This window comes from Sarcophilus harrisii, chromosome 1, assembly GCF_902635505.1.
Source record: "Sarcophilus harrisii chromosome 1, mSarHar1.11, whole genome shotgun sequence".
Taxonomy (NCBI): Eukaryota; Metazoa; Chordata; class Mammalia; order Dasyuromorphia; family Dasyuridae; genus Sarcophilus; species Sarcophilus harrisii.
Genome location: NC_045426.1, coordinates 310,162,162 through 310,177,558, shown reverse-complemented (window position 1 = coordinate 310,177,558; position 15,397 = coordinate 310,162,162). Strand labels below are relative to the sequence as shown.

Genomic DNA, 15,397 nt, shown 5'->3' with positions numbered 1-15,397 from the left:
TGACTAATATTAGGAAATTTTTTCCTAATATTTATAGCTGTCCCAAAATGGATCTCACAGTCTCAGGAGATACTTCTAATACTGATGGTCTGGAAGGAGAGGGTGTCTGACCACTTGTCAGGTGTGTTGTGGTGGTGGGTTATTTTTAAGCATGGGTTTGGCTAGGTGATCCCTTGTGACTGAAATTTTATGAGTGGATGATAGCAGACCTTGGAGAATTAAGATATACAAGATAACAGCAGTAAATATTGTCTCTGTTTAATTATCATCATCATTCTTCAAGTATTTCCAAAAATGCCCATTTCTTTCCTGTAGTTATTTCCCCTACCTTACAAGTCCTTTATACTTTTGTGACTGGAGTTAACTATGGGCCAAAATATTCATACATACATACATATCTCACCCTATAAATATAAAGCACTTTATCTCATTTGATCCTCACAACCACCATGGGAGATAGGTCTGTTATTATCCTAATTTTACATATGAGGGATTTAGAGATGAAATGACTTGCCCAGGATCACACAGCTAGTAAGTATCTAAAGTAGAATTTAAAAGCAGGTTTTCCTAACTCCAAGTCTGGTGTTTGGCCCACTCCAAGTTTTAGCTGGGCTGGCCAAAGCCTTTGAATATAGACAAAGACTATAAGGTCCTTGAAGTCAGAGACTTTATAATTTTTGTTGTATGTATTCCTCCCAGGCACATAGTAGTTACTTATTAAATGTTGGTTAATTGATCTCACTCAGAAGGTTCCTTCATGTACCCTTGGTTCAAAATCTCTGTTCCTTGACACCTGCTAGGCTTTTACACCTGTTCTGTCCCTTGCCATAGTCCAAGCTCACATTGCACATAACAGAAGCCTAATAAGTATTTGTTTAATTGAACCAAATTCAGAATTTATAGGGAACTGCCAAAGCATTGGCTCTACTCATGAAGGCTCTAGAATTAACTCCAAATCACAGTGAGGCGAGGATTAAGGTGATAGTGAGCGTATTCATTAATCTTTGACAGTTTATGTGAGTTGTTAAAGGTAACTAGACAGTATAGGGAACAGAGTTTGGGTCTTGAAGTCAGGAAGACATGCGTGAGTTTAAATCCTGACTTTGGCATTTACCAGCTATATGACTCTGAAGTAAGTTACGTTGGGAATAGGAATACTTTGGAAAAATACTTTGGGGAAAATGGGAATAAAAATGGTGTCTACCTCACAAGGTTGTGGTGAGGATGAAACGAGATGCTCAGAGCACTTTACAAATCTTAAAGCTATATATATAAATGCTAGCTAGTCTTATTGATATGGTCTTTGATAGTTTACAATGCAATTTACTCAGAACAATACTGCAAGGCAGATTCTGCAAATATTATCATCTCCATTTGACAGCTTAGGAAATGAAGATACAAATTGATGAAAGTACTTGCTTAAGGTCATACAGATAGGAAAGGTTGGAGTCTGAATTCAGACTCAGCTTTTCTAAATGTAAGTCCCACCTTCCTTTCTTTATTATTTTTATGACATCTTAACAAAGAAGGCAAATAATTGAGCTGAAAATTTTTCAAGTCACAAGAGCAAGATAATTAATGAGACTTAAAAAATAGATTTTACAGTAAATCTAATAAAATTAGAATCCTGCCATTTTTTTTAATTTTTGACCTCTCCCTTCTCAGAGGCAGGAACTCAGTTAATTATTTCTTGAGTGTGTACCAAATGTTGGTATTCTGTCTCATTCTAGATTTTCCCCTTCCTAAGTGGAGATGAGTCCTTGCTCTCCCTTAGATCCTTTTTTGTCTAAGGCTCTCAAATATATATATTTCTAGGTCCTGAATTATATTTTATTTATTTAATATTTTCATATAATTATTCTCCCTTTTGATGTCAGCTATAATCCCTTAACACACATATACCTAAGCTCCCCAAGCTCTTCTCCCCAACCTTTCTCTCAGTACATGACATACTAGGCAAAGAACATTTTTGCTATTAGTGGAGGTGTGACTATACAGGCAGTTCTTACATCGTTCTGTTGTTCTATTAGTAAAAACAATGTTAGAAAGCAAACCAGTGAGAGTCATTTTTGTTTTTCTTAGTCTATAGCCTGCAGTTGCCCAGTTTCACCACTTGAGGGAGCTCCTGCGTTGATAAGATGTATTGCTGATTGAGTTTAAGCAAAAATTGATAAATGAGTGGGTGGATGTAGCAAAGATGTCTTTCAGGTCCAAATGAACAGATCAGCAAAATGTGAGGAAGTCATAATAAGGAACTGCATGAAACAAATGATTTTTTGTGAGGGGCAGGACCTTTGACTGGAGACCTACCTTCTGGATTTCTTTCTATCACTGAAATCCTCAAGCATCCCCTGCTTCAGTTTCCCAACCTGTATTTTAGGGGACATCAGAGAAGCATTTTAGGCCTCTTTGGAGCATCAGCTACTCTATTCTTTCTACTTTAGAAAATTCAAACCGTGAGAGAAAACAATTCACCAAGAAGCAAAATATTTCATCCCAGCTGTCTCTGGAAAGCTGTCAAAATGCCATTTAAATTTCCATTGCAAGACCCCATTATGAAACTTTAGATTAGGTATTTTAGAAGCATTTGTTAAAAATCCGGGGGAAGAGAAGATACTTTGTCAATCCAAAGCAATTCTATCCTGCACCAGACACTTAGTAGCTGTATGAAAAGTTACTTCATCTCTGTTTTCCTCATCTGTAAAATGGAGGTGATAATAACACCTACCTTCCAGAGTTGCTGTGAGGATCAAATGAGATAATATATGTAAAACTCTTTGAAAACCTTAAAGCGATGTATAAATGCTAGATATTAGTACTGCTCCTGTTTACTGAAACTAGACTTTACCAATTCCTTCACTTTGTGATCATTTTCTGAGGATGTGACTAAAAATTCACAATCACTGCATTGTTAGGAGGAAGGATTTTATTTTGAATGGAGGGCTTGGACTCCTTGTGACTCACTATGCACTTGCAACACCCCTTCCCTCTTCAAAATTCTTTTGGATGTGTGATAATAGAGCATTCCCACGAACACCTAGAAGCATCCAACTCTTTAGATCATTCATTCATTCATTCCTTTAAGGTCCAGATACCTGCTTTTGAGATAAATATCATCTTTCCTCCCCATTCTGTCTTCTTGACAATTTTTCTACCATTTATAACCTAACCAAATTCTTGTATTTGATATTTGCCATGGTTTTTAGCCAGACTTTTCTCTATTTCCAAACTTCTCCCATAGTATTACTAATTGTGAATCCCAAGAAGAAATAAATATGTTTTTCTTTAAGAAAATTCTTTACATTTATTAAGTTATTTTCATTAGCAAATACAATTAGAAAAATAGTCCCATTCCACTGATGCCAAAAATCAGACAGTGGCTTTGTAAATAAATTGCCAAAGAAGCTAGATTTATGAACACAAACAGTACTGGAAAACAAAACAACAAACAAATAAAAAATAACCCTGAAACAAGTAACTCTTTTCTCAGTAATCTTGCTGTTTCTTGAGAGACCTAAGGAGACTCCAAGTTTCTTGAGGGCAGGAACCATTGCTTGTTTTTGTTTTTATATCTATAGTGTTTCCCATTTGAAGGCTATGGTAGGCGCTAAATTGTTTAACTGACTTAACATCCAAGGTCTTAAGTATTACTGATTGCAGAAGGACAGAAGTTTCTCTTCACACAACATTTGCACATCAGTGAACCAGATTCCAACCCCACCGTGGTTAGGCATTGGAACTGTGGGCACTCAGCAGGAAAGCTTTGACACTGTTACTAGTAATACTGATGAGTAAGGGATAACCTCTTTCTTGGACCTCTAATATATCAAACTGTCCACATTACTGGAAGCAAGGAACTTTTCCAAAAGATTTTAAAGTGAAAGCAGACATTAAATTAATGCAGTTTTGACCATCTTAATCTGCTTTGGCTTCTGACAAACTTAACTCAAATACCTCTTTTGTTTGAGAATGTGTTTTGTCTTTCAGGGCAGTTGTCATTTCATTTTGTATCTGGTGAGAGAAATAGTTTAGTAATAGATATAATTTAGGCATATATTTTGGTCATGGAGGTTTGGGGGAGGAATGTTGAGAATAATAAAGACTAAGGAATCCACTAAAGCAATAATATAAAATAAAATAAACATTAAGTATAGCTAGATCTTATTCCTAGAAGTGATGATGCTCTTTTCCAAAGGAAGTACTAAATAATAATAATAATAATAATAAAGCATCATTGGCATTTATATAATGATATTTTAAAGTTTGCAAAGTAATTTAATCAGTCAACTAGCAAGTATTAAGCACTTTATTCCAAGCACAGTGCTAAGGGTTAAAAATACAAATATTATTCAAAAGAAAGACCCTGACCTCAAGGGGATTACATTCTAGTATGGCATATGAGGAAGGGTAAAAGCAAAAGCAAGGAAAGGGATAGAGCTTTGTACAAGTTAATCTGCAGGGAGTGAAAGAGGAAAGAAAGGATGGAGGGAGGGAGGGAGGGAGGGAAATAAAAGGGGAGGGAAGGGGGAAGAGGAGGGGGAGAGGGAGAAGAAAGAAAGGAGAAAGAGAGAGAGGAAGGGAGAAAGGGAAGAGAGAAAGAAAGAGAAACAGAGACAGAGAGAGTAGAGAGAAGGAAAAGAGAGTAGGGGGTTTAGTATTACGCCATTCACATACCCATTATCTTATTTAACGATCTCCTATAGCATTGTTAAAGGTGGTGCTATGTAACAAGCACAGGTTCTGAAATAATTGGACCTATGTTGTTCTGATTCTCTAGATCACAGTTTCTTTCCCTTTAAAATGTATTTAAAATTGAATGTCTTCTCAAGTCTCTCCTGGCTTAAAATTCATGATTTTTTTTTCCCATTTGGTAGATAATCTAGGTAAGACCATTCTAATTTTGTAGCTAAAATATATGGTCATATAGATAGAAACTGAGCAAAGCAAGATTATATCCTACATTTTCCTAAATCCAAGAGTAGTTAATACACTTTCCACTAGTCTATACTAAATTGCTGTCTGGTTATTTTGGCTTGGAGACACAAATTCTTCCAAAGTTTTCACAATCACAAGTATTTTGACTGTTTACTGTTTTATGACTTCTGTAACTCCACAGTTGTCAGTGAGTATGCCAGTAGTGGGGCAGAAATTACTCAGAGCTTCTCTTGAAAACTTGGAATTTAAGAAACTTTCAGGACAAAGGTTTTGAATAAAATACATACTTTATTTTGAGTTTCAAAAATGCAACCTCATTCCTTGGCAAGAAGTAAAAATAAGTCTTTCAAGGCACTGGAGTTAGTGAACCTTTTATTTTCCATCACACTAACTTTAGAAAAGCTAAAGATACAAGTGTTGAGAGGACATATCCACAGAACTCTTCATTTGACAAGATTTTTTTTCTCAGTGAAGGAATTAAGATTAGCATTAAGAGAAAGGAGGTTTTGTATATAGGTTATTTCTTCAAGTGAGGAAAAAGAAGAAAGTATTGGGGCAGTTAAGTCCAAAGTAAGATTTTTTAAAATAATCTTGGAGTTGAGAGAATTATCAAAATTCTTTATAACATTTATAACACCCAGTCTTTATTTAAATCTCTCCAGGGAAAAATACCCACCAGTCAATTTATGAACATTTCAGTGCTTACAATGTGCTAGTGCTAAGTCCTAGAGACTCAAAGAAAGGCAAAAACACTCCCTCCCTTCAAGAAATTTATATTTTAGTGAAGAAATTAACAAATAATCTTTGATACTGTTGTTCACTCTCTTCTCCGTGATAGCCTCTTCTCTCTAGACTTTCATGCTACTGTGATTGAGGTCTTTGAAGTTGTGTCCAACTCTTTGACCACATTTGGGACTTTCTTGGCAAAGACACTGGAGTAATTTGCCATTTCCTTCCCCAGATCATTTTACAATTGAAGAACTGAAGCAAATAGGGTTAAGGGATTTGTCCAGGATTACACAACTAATAAATATTTAAAGGTGGATCTGAACTCATGAAAATGAATCTTCCTGACTTCAGACCCAGCACTCTTTCCACTATTCCATCTAACTTCTTTTCATGGAATTCTATTTCTTCTCTTACCTATCTCTTCTCTGGATTCTTTGCTTAGTTTTTAGGAAGGTCACACCTAACTTTTGACTCCATCAAGTTTCTGAAATATAACTTTGCCCATACCACACCTCTACTTAATAAGTTTCACTGATTGCCTATTACTTCCAAAATATCCACAAAGGATAGTATCCAAGATGGTGATACTTCATATCATATGAGTCTTTGTCATAGGAGGAGCTATTGAAGGAAATTGGAATTGGTAGTCTGGAGAAGAGATGATTCAGGGGAATTCTACCCTTTGTGGCCAAGCAAAACTAGTCTAATCTGTCTTCATAGCAGCTACATTTCAGATACATGGAGCTAAAATATGTCCTTCAAAGTTTTCTCCATTTAATGGATTTCCTCTTCCTTCCATTTATTCATATGATATAATTCCCAATCTCTTAAAGATTTTGATTACCCTTTTCTGGAAATAACCTAGCTTCTAATTATCCTCCCTAAAAGATTGGTTCTCAGAAATAAATTCCATAATTCAGGTATTGTCTGACTAGGAGAGAGTTTAGTACACATGTTTCTTTTAATCAAGCATAGAATCATTGCTCTAGGGGCTTCCATAAAATGCAAATAACACATGTCGATTCCAAAAATCTCTGTCATTTTTCTGCCTAATCCCCCAAATCTCTATATCATTTTTCTGCATCAACTACTGTTTTACTATAACATTCCAGTTGTTTGGTTTTTTTGGTAATTGTTTAACTTGCTGGTCTTTTTTTTTTTGACATCCAAACATATTTTCTATCCCACATTCATGTTATCTAAAATTATAATAGACCATCTATGTTTTCACAAAAAAATTGAATTGCCAAGAACAGACCCTTAAGACACATTACCATAAACCACTTTTTAGGGTAGCAGTATTTCTTACATCACTACCCTTTAGCTTTAGCTATTCAGTGAGTTGCTATGATCTAAGATATTAAAAAGATATCTTTTTGCATTGACCATACGAGAAACTTGAGAGACTTTTGTCATGTGATTTGTGTCTGTAACATCCTCCTGATATACTATTACTTCCCCATTTCAGGCATTTGTAATTTCAGTTGTGCAGTTTCTCCATTCCCTAATGCTACACATACCTTTCTCCATGCCTATTGATTTTCATGAGTGCATACTATGGGGGGTTAGAAGGAAACTACATCAGGTGGAGGCACTCCTCTAATGATAGACTTACCCAAATTAAATTGGGCTGATTCTTTAGGTGATAATCTGCCATCAGGCCTATATGCTAAGTACCTTGGTATATAAAATCAGTAGGTTAACAAGATTGACATAACCTTTAACATCCCAAAAGCACCTCCATTCTGTGATGATACATTGGAATAAAATTATAGTGGAGTTCTTGAAGTTTATAAGCCCCATCTTTAGAACAAAATAAACAGATGATAGGAAAACGATTGTGTTGATAAAAGGTCTTCTTTTTGGCTACAGGCAGAGCCATAGAATTAGAACTTAAAGAGGTCTTGAAGTTCTGTATCCCACTCTCCCATTTTACAGATAAAATACTGAGAAGAAAAGAAGAAAAATTTTTTCCAAGGTCGTGCAGATAGTAGTAAAAGAGGAAGGATTTGAGTCCAAATTATCATTTTCTAGATTCAGAGCTAGAAAGACTCTTACAGGATTTTTAGCTTCACTTTCTCACTTTATAAATAAGGATAATGAGACCCAAAAAGGTTGAATTTCTTGCCCATGTTTTAAAGAAATGGAACTTGAAGTTTTTTAGTCTTATTCCAGGGCCATTGCTCTTTTTGTTGTGTCAGAATCAAAGAGAAATAGGAAGTCATAGGAAGTGGATCTTACTTTTTTGTCACATTTCAAATTTTTTACCTGTGCCTCAGAGTTTCATCACTGGCTGAGCTCGTTTTATAACCTAGGGAGCTTTGGATCTCTACGAGTCAAGGGAAGATACAGTCTTTTGATATCCCCCACGCTTCCTCCATCAAGAAATTTATTTGAAAGAAAAGTGAAAACTATTTTTTTTAACACTTTAAGAAAACTATTTTTTTAAAGAGGAAAGGATAAAGCTCTTTCCCATGGCTGACATTCTTAACCTAAGAGCATTTGAAAATGACAAACAAAAATGGTCTCATTCTTCTTTGTGTTTTCTAATTCCCAAATATATCTGCATTTGTAGATCAATTTATAAAGCATCTTTACATTGATAATCTCATTTGGTCTTCCTAATAATCCTTTTATTATAAAAAGTCCAATGATTTGTTTAAGGTTAAAAAAGCCATAAATGGCAAAACCAAGGTTTTGCCTTCTCCAATGCATTTTGTTACTTTCTGGGGTTTAATAGGTTTTCCTTAATACAGATAACTGTGAGAATTCACTTGGTAGTTTTTATTCCTACTTCCTGTGTTGTCCTTTTATTCTTGATTTCCCTCTCTCTCACCTCTTTCTCCTTCTACCCAAAATATAATATAACAAATAAAAAGGGATTTCCCTTAAGTCCAATTTTTCTAATTCATTATTAAATTCTATATTTATTTCCCAACCCTAACAGAATTTTAATGGATAGAACCATAAGACTAAAGTCAGAAAAAACATGAGGTTGAATCCTTATTTATGTACTTAGAAAGCATGAGGCCCTAGGTAAGTTCATTTAAACTTTATGCACCTCATCTGTATAATGAGGGTACCTTTTGATGACATCTAAGGCCCTCTTCATCTCTGGATTAATGATTTTAGGTTCCTATGAGCTGTATGGAAATTTTGGATTCATTTCATTCTTCCTGCAAATTTTGGCTTAGCATTTACCTTAGCTGACCCAACCCATCCCATGGAATGAGAAAATTTACTTAGAGCCTTCAACATTCTTTAGATTAGAAGAGAAAGACTCTCAACTGTCCCAGACTCCTTACAGACACATAAATCCTCTTTTTCAATCAGCCCATTTATGAATCTTCTAAATGTAGTTTTGATCTTTAACCTGATTCACTTTACCTATAGATATTATTAAAGTGTGTTTCCTTAGGGGATATATGAGATTATGACTCATTCATTTGTTCAAATTTTATGACAACTGAAGGAAGTATGGAATTATGGATCTATCATCTTTCACTTTTTTGCCCTGAAAAGAATGTACAAGATTATTGTATGTAAATATGTATATGTCTGTATATAAATACATACACACATTCATATATATGTGATTTTTCTATGACTTTGATGTAATTTTGCATATAGGAAGTCTTGTCAGAATCCTTATTATTGTTCAACTTTTCTCTGAATCCTAAATCTTTGCTTAGCATAATAATAAAAAAGTTTTTAACCTCCATAATTTCTGTATTGCAGTAAATACCTATTTGGCAGCAGTTACCCACTACATGAACTCAGAGAAGAGATATTTCTCCCTTATGAATCCTTGACTTTCTGGGGTAAGACAAATCAATGGTGCAGTCTCTTCTATACTAAGATTCCTTAGTCCCTTGACCTTCCTCTGTTCTGGATCTGTTCATCTCCAACTCCAGTTATCTCCCACCATTCATTAAAGCCTTCTCTAGTCTCACTTTTGTACAGCATATTGTAACTAAAGGAATTTTCAAAAGAGTCGCCTAATTTTATGGTAATTTATACTGTGTAAATTGAACTGGGAGAGATAATGCGGTATAATGAGAAGAGAAATGGCCTTGAAGTTGGAAAGATCTGGCTCCAAATTCTGCTTTTGATCCATCCTGGTTTTGTGATCCTAAACAAGTCACCTAATCTCTCAGTGTCCCAGCAAATTCTTCAAGACTAAGCAGGTGCCAATTCACACTGGCAGAAGGAGTTTTCTATTGAGAAAGTCTTGTAATAATCAAGTCCCAGTTCTGGTCCTCCCCCTCCCAGAACCGTTACAACCACATCTGACACTCCACCAAAAAAAAAGAAAGAGAAAAAAGAACTGGATACTCAATGCATTATGGCACCTCTTTTTTTCATCTCCTACTAACTCCATATCACATTGGCTAATTAAAAACCTTTAATTTCTCCTCACCCACTCTCCTTTACCTCCACCTCAGTCAACTGGAAAAGGCTATATCATTTGCTGAGAGTTTGAGAGTTCTTTATTTCATTTCCTTCTACTCTTCTACTTCCACATTAAAAACATATGTTAATTGAGTTAAATAAATATTACATTAATAATATTTAATAATTAACAATAATAATTAATAAATATTAATAGAGTTTGAAATATTAAATATTTTTCTCTATGTTCAATAAAGAATTCTAATCTTCCTTACTCCTATAAGACCTCTTTGTTAAGTCTTCCTGAATTACCTCAACAATTAATACTGTCTTCTTCTTAATATTTTATTATGTTTTGTATCTATGTATGCCTTCTATCCCTTCATTGAATGTAATCTCTTTATGGGCAAGCCTTATATATTCTGCCCCCCCCAAATTATCTTGTATCAATCATATACATACATATGTACACATACACTGAGAGGATCATAAAGGTAAAGCTGTAAATTAGCTTTTATTTGTTCAGCAATGAATTAATTCATTTCTCTGTCCCTGCAGAGTGCTTCACCCAGAATGAGGTATTGACTAGGTATCCAAGAAGCAAAGGCAAAAATAAAACAGTCTCTGTCCTCAAGGAGCTTACATTCTATATTGTTGTGCCAGCAATATTCCCCCTAAGCCCAGGAATTTAGATACCCTGGTAACTTATCAGCCTCAGTGACTTCCCAACCTGATTATGACAGCCCCCAAGACATCTTCCTCCCAGAACAAATAAACTGCTCCTTTGGGATCTTTCCCTGTTGTCCCCCTTTTAGTTCCTTTCTAGGGACCTGTGAGGAAGTTTCCTTGACAAAAGTCCACAGCATGATTCCAAATTGCTGCCTTGGGCAGTTAGAGAAAGCTCCTCTCTGGCCAGTCTACAAGCATTTATGATTTAGCAATATGCCAGTTGACTGATAAGGTGCTACACAAGTTTTCCCATTTCTTCATCTTTAATGGATTTATTTTCCTCATTTTTGACCAGTTGCTCCTTGGCCTGATTTGTGATAGAGCTTTTAGCTCTCTCCATGCACCCCACCCCCACCACACCATGATAAGATAGATGAAAATCAAAAGAATAAGGGGGGAAAAGCAGCAGTTAAACATTTGTTTAATTTTACTATGAAATAAGGAAATTAATGAATGAAAAACCCTGTGGAAACAGGTTCATCTTTAACACAAATATGACATCTTAGAACAAATTGGAAACAAATTGGCTTTTACCAGATTATTTAACTCACAGAGAGAGAAAACTCAACTTTCATCTATCAAACTTTGCAAAAAAAAAAAATGCCTTTTCCCCAAAATAAAAAAGTTAGTTTACAGAGCAGGTAATCTACTGCAGTGTAATCGTATTTTAACCTTATCAAATATCCCCACATATTTCTTCAACCCACTCAGAAATGGAACATCAGAGATTTAGATTTTATTTGGAAAATTCCTTATTCATCAGACGGAAATACATTCAATTGCACTCTAGGAATTCAATTTAAAACTAATTTATCTTACATTAATGTTTAAATTCATGAGATTCCACACAAAGTCATTCTTGTAGTGTAATAAATTCAGAGTCAATATGATAATTATTAAAACAGAAATGAGACTGAAAAATAAATCACATGCTCTTAGGGTAAGTCCTTCCTTTCATGAGGCTTACTGTTGGGTTGCCAAAAAAAAGAAAAAAATATCCAAAGAGAGGGGAGGGGGAAGCAGTAAACGAAAGTTGAATCAGTTTCATAAAGTGAACTGTAGTGAACTCCATTTTCCACTCTACATTCTGGAATCCCCTAGGAAACCATCCCCCTCCCCTCAGACATACCCATATACCCCAGCTTGTTACAGATTTCATTTAAATGTAATTAATCTATCTGTTATAATGAATTCCTTTTTTCCTTCCCTCTCCCACCATTTTCTTTTATTATGCTATTGAATGAGGACTAGCATTTTTATCAGTGGTACAGTGAATAAGTGCCTACAGATGCTGAAATGATATTCCTAGTTATACAGTCTAGACATGAAGAAAGTGAAAATGAACCTTAAAACACTCTAGAGGTGAAAATATCTATACTTGAATGATAAATCAACTTTTTTTTCATAAGTAAGCTTATAACTCTCTCTATTTTCCAATCCTCTTTTCTGCTGGAAGATATGAATCTCTACCTTTTGACTATAATTAATTTTTCTCTCAGTTCCCACCTCCATTCCCCATTGATTCTTTCTACAACATCTTTTCTTAGTGTCTCTTGACTTTCCAATTTAAACTTGTTTTAAAATTTGTTATTTAATAAAAGATAAAGACAAAAGTAAGGATGGCAATGCATGGTTGCTATAATGGTGAGTTAAAGAGAGTTTAAAGGAATTTATGTGACTTTTACAGAAACCTTTGGGTCAAGTGCTACTTTCAATATTGTGTCTTTAAATCTGGGCAACTTTAAGTCATGTACAATTTATTATTAAAGAAAAAAAGAAAAATTCTACTTACCTTTCAATGAAAAATAATATAATCTTTAAGTCATAGGAAATGATGGCACTTCATTATAGAAATATAATCTTTTGGACAAACATTCTACTGAAGTAAATAGTTGCCAGATAATGAGTAGTACACAACCCACATCTCCATCCCTATACACATTCATCTCTCATTCTAGCTATTGTATTAGTTTAAAAGGAAATTCTAGTGCTTATGTTCTATCATGATTCAAAGTACATGACAAAGAATTAAACTACATTTAACTTAATTTCATTCCTTTCCAAAAAGCATAAAATGACTTTTACATATCATTTTAAAAAAACCTCAGAATCCAATAAGAGAAAAAATAAACTACAAGTTGGAAAATGATGAAATACATAGGGCAAGTCCAAAACAATGGCCTGAAACATTTAAAGAGAGAAATTCACATTTGAATTAGGTGATCAGAGAAAACATCATGGAGGTGATAGCATCTCAGCTGCAGAACTACAATAAAAAATAAGGAGCAGAGATGGAGTTTGAATTGCTAGCATGGAGGAAGGAAGAGTGCACAAAGACAAAACAAATGCCCACAGAGAAAGTCTAGTGAAATAAAGATGAAAGGGTAAATTGAGGTCAGATTGTAGAGGGCCTTGAATGTCAGGGAAAAAAAAAGGAGTTTAAATGTATTTTGATGGGCAATAGGAGGACATTGAAAATTTCTAAGCAAAGGAATAATGTGAATAGACCTGTATGTGAAGATTACTTTGCAGTGGCATTAAGAATGGAGTAGAAAGCAGATTGCAATGGATTATTAAACTAATGTATGGTGTGAAGCTGAAGTTAAAAATTGTACACCATCTAAGGTTTCTAGAAGATTCAAGTTTAGAAAATAAAAGTAGGGAAAATGTTAGTCTGAAAGAGTAGTAAGGAAAGATGTTTCTCTCTGTTTCTGTTTCTGTGTTTGTGTCTGTCTCTGTCTTTCTGCCTCATGTGTAGGAAGACAGGAGAGGTTAATAATGAGAGCAGAGGTTGATACCTGGGGTAAATTACCAGAGAAAGCAAGAAGGGATGGAAATGGGATCAGTCAGACCTTTTTGAAGGAAGAATATTGAATGATTTCAGAATGCCCTAAATTAGAGAAAAATAATAATGATGATAATAGCATCTGCTTTATAGAATCAACTGAAAAAATAATTAAAATGTGATGATGATAACATTTGAGAGAGGGAAGAAGTACTGTTTAGGTCATGGGCACGATGCAAATTCTTTGGACAATTCCTATCTGTTTAGGAAAAAATAACAATAAAGATAAATAAAGTAAATCCTAAAAAAATTTATAATCATCTTCAGCTGTGAATGTTGCAACATCATCTGTACCTGAGAAAGTGAGGGTCAGTCAAACAAGAAATATATACATTGCTTCTAAAAATGGACATAATACAAAAGTTGAGGGTGGTCGAGTGAGTAAAGTTGCTTTCACTTAACTGGAGAAATGTCTATATGAATATTTTGAACCCTGTAGCTAATTATTTAATGTGCTTTAGAATAAGTTAAGCCATGTGCTTTAGAATTTCCATAGCATCTTAATCACCTGCTTGAAGACAGAACACAATGCAGTTTAAATGGAGCATAGCTTTCTCCTTCCTTTGAAAGCCAGGAATTCTATTTCTGTCATGAATTCATCTCCCAAAGAGATGAATATACTTTTTATTGGTGAACCCAACTTAATAAATAAGTAGAAGTTTCTGAGGGGAACAACACAGTTGAATTTGTCTTGAAAAGAGCAATTGCAGACATATGTCATATGTCATTATGGGAGAGCTGGCGACAGTATTATTCATTATGTGGTTTCAGAATACCCTAAATTAGAGAATAAGATTATTGGAAGTGGATGATTTCCCCAGATTACTACTTAATCGTGACTAAAGGGCCCACATTACTCATATTTACAATGAAAATAGTGCCAAAACCCAGCAGTAGTTGACTGGAATGAAATGTGGAGCCTTTTGGGTATGAGCTTGAGATGCTGCTTAATTGTGTGTCTCTTGCTTGGTGTAAATGTCCTGGGGTCTCTGAGGTTGGGGCATTTGCAGCATTGGCAAATGAATGGAGCAGTCTCAAATTATTTACTTCTTTGCCTTTTTTCTCCCTTTGCAGTCTTATATGCATACCACAATAGGCTCATGGGGCCATAGATTTAAACCTGCAATAATTATCTTCTCAACTAAAAAGAAAGCTTCATATTCACCATCCTATACCACAAGAAAGTGTGTTTGTGATGGCAGCTTTCTGGAATCTGTTTTTTGTTTTGTTTTGTTTTGCTCTGCTATCTCACAGTATCTAAAGTTGGATGGTTCTAAAGTAAAACTTCTTAACTCATTATGATTCTCTTTATTGAACTCACATTTCATTTCAGAAATTATATAATGTGGTTGGTCATATGAGCATAAAATAGAGCTCTGTAGGATTTTAGAGATTATGTAGTTCAACCTTTTGCAGAGCTGAAATATGAATCCCAGTCCTCTAAATCTGAATCCAAGACTCTTTCCACTGTAGTATGCTGCATCAGAGGCCCTGACTCCAGCTTACATGTCTGACCTTGTTTCCCTTTGTGCATTCTTTGGCCCAGTCAAACTGACTTTCTTGCTATTCTTCAAACACAGTAACTCAACTTTGATTTTTTATATGCCATCTGCTCTGCATATAGTATATTCTCTCATGGACTGTATTCAACTCTGCCACTTTTAGTCCTCAATATTCCACCTCCCACATACAGCATTTTCCTGTCTCTCTAATTGCTAATGACTCCCTGTGCCTCCAATAAATCATTATATTTTTGTAATACATAGT

At 34.9% G+C, this 15,397-nt stretch overlaps 1 protein-coding gene across 20 annotated transcripts in view; it reads left to right on the top strand.

Moving 5' to 3' along the window:
- The window catches only part of RBFOX1 (RNA binding fox-1 homolog 1), a 1,689,737-nt gene that overhangs the window by 800,364 nt on the left and 873,976 nt on the right, over positions 1 to 15,397 (top strand). Inside the window, exon 1 of one of the 20 annotated variants that reach the window (XM_031951543.1) lies at positions 9,262 to 9,485. The exons of the other annotated variants lie outside the window; for them this stretch is intronic. The gene's annotated coding sequence lies outside the window, so the exon portion shown is untranslated. Of the gene's footprint in view, positions 1 to 9,261; positions 9,486 to 15,397 lie in introns of those variants that run through there. 20 annotated transcript variants of the gene reach the window in all.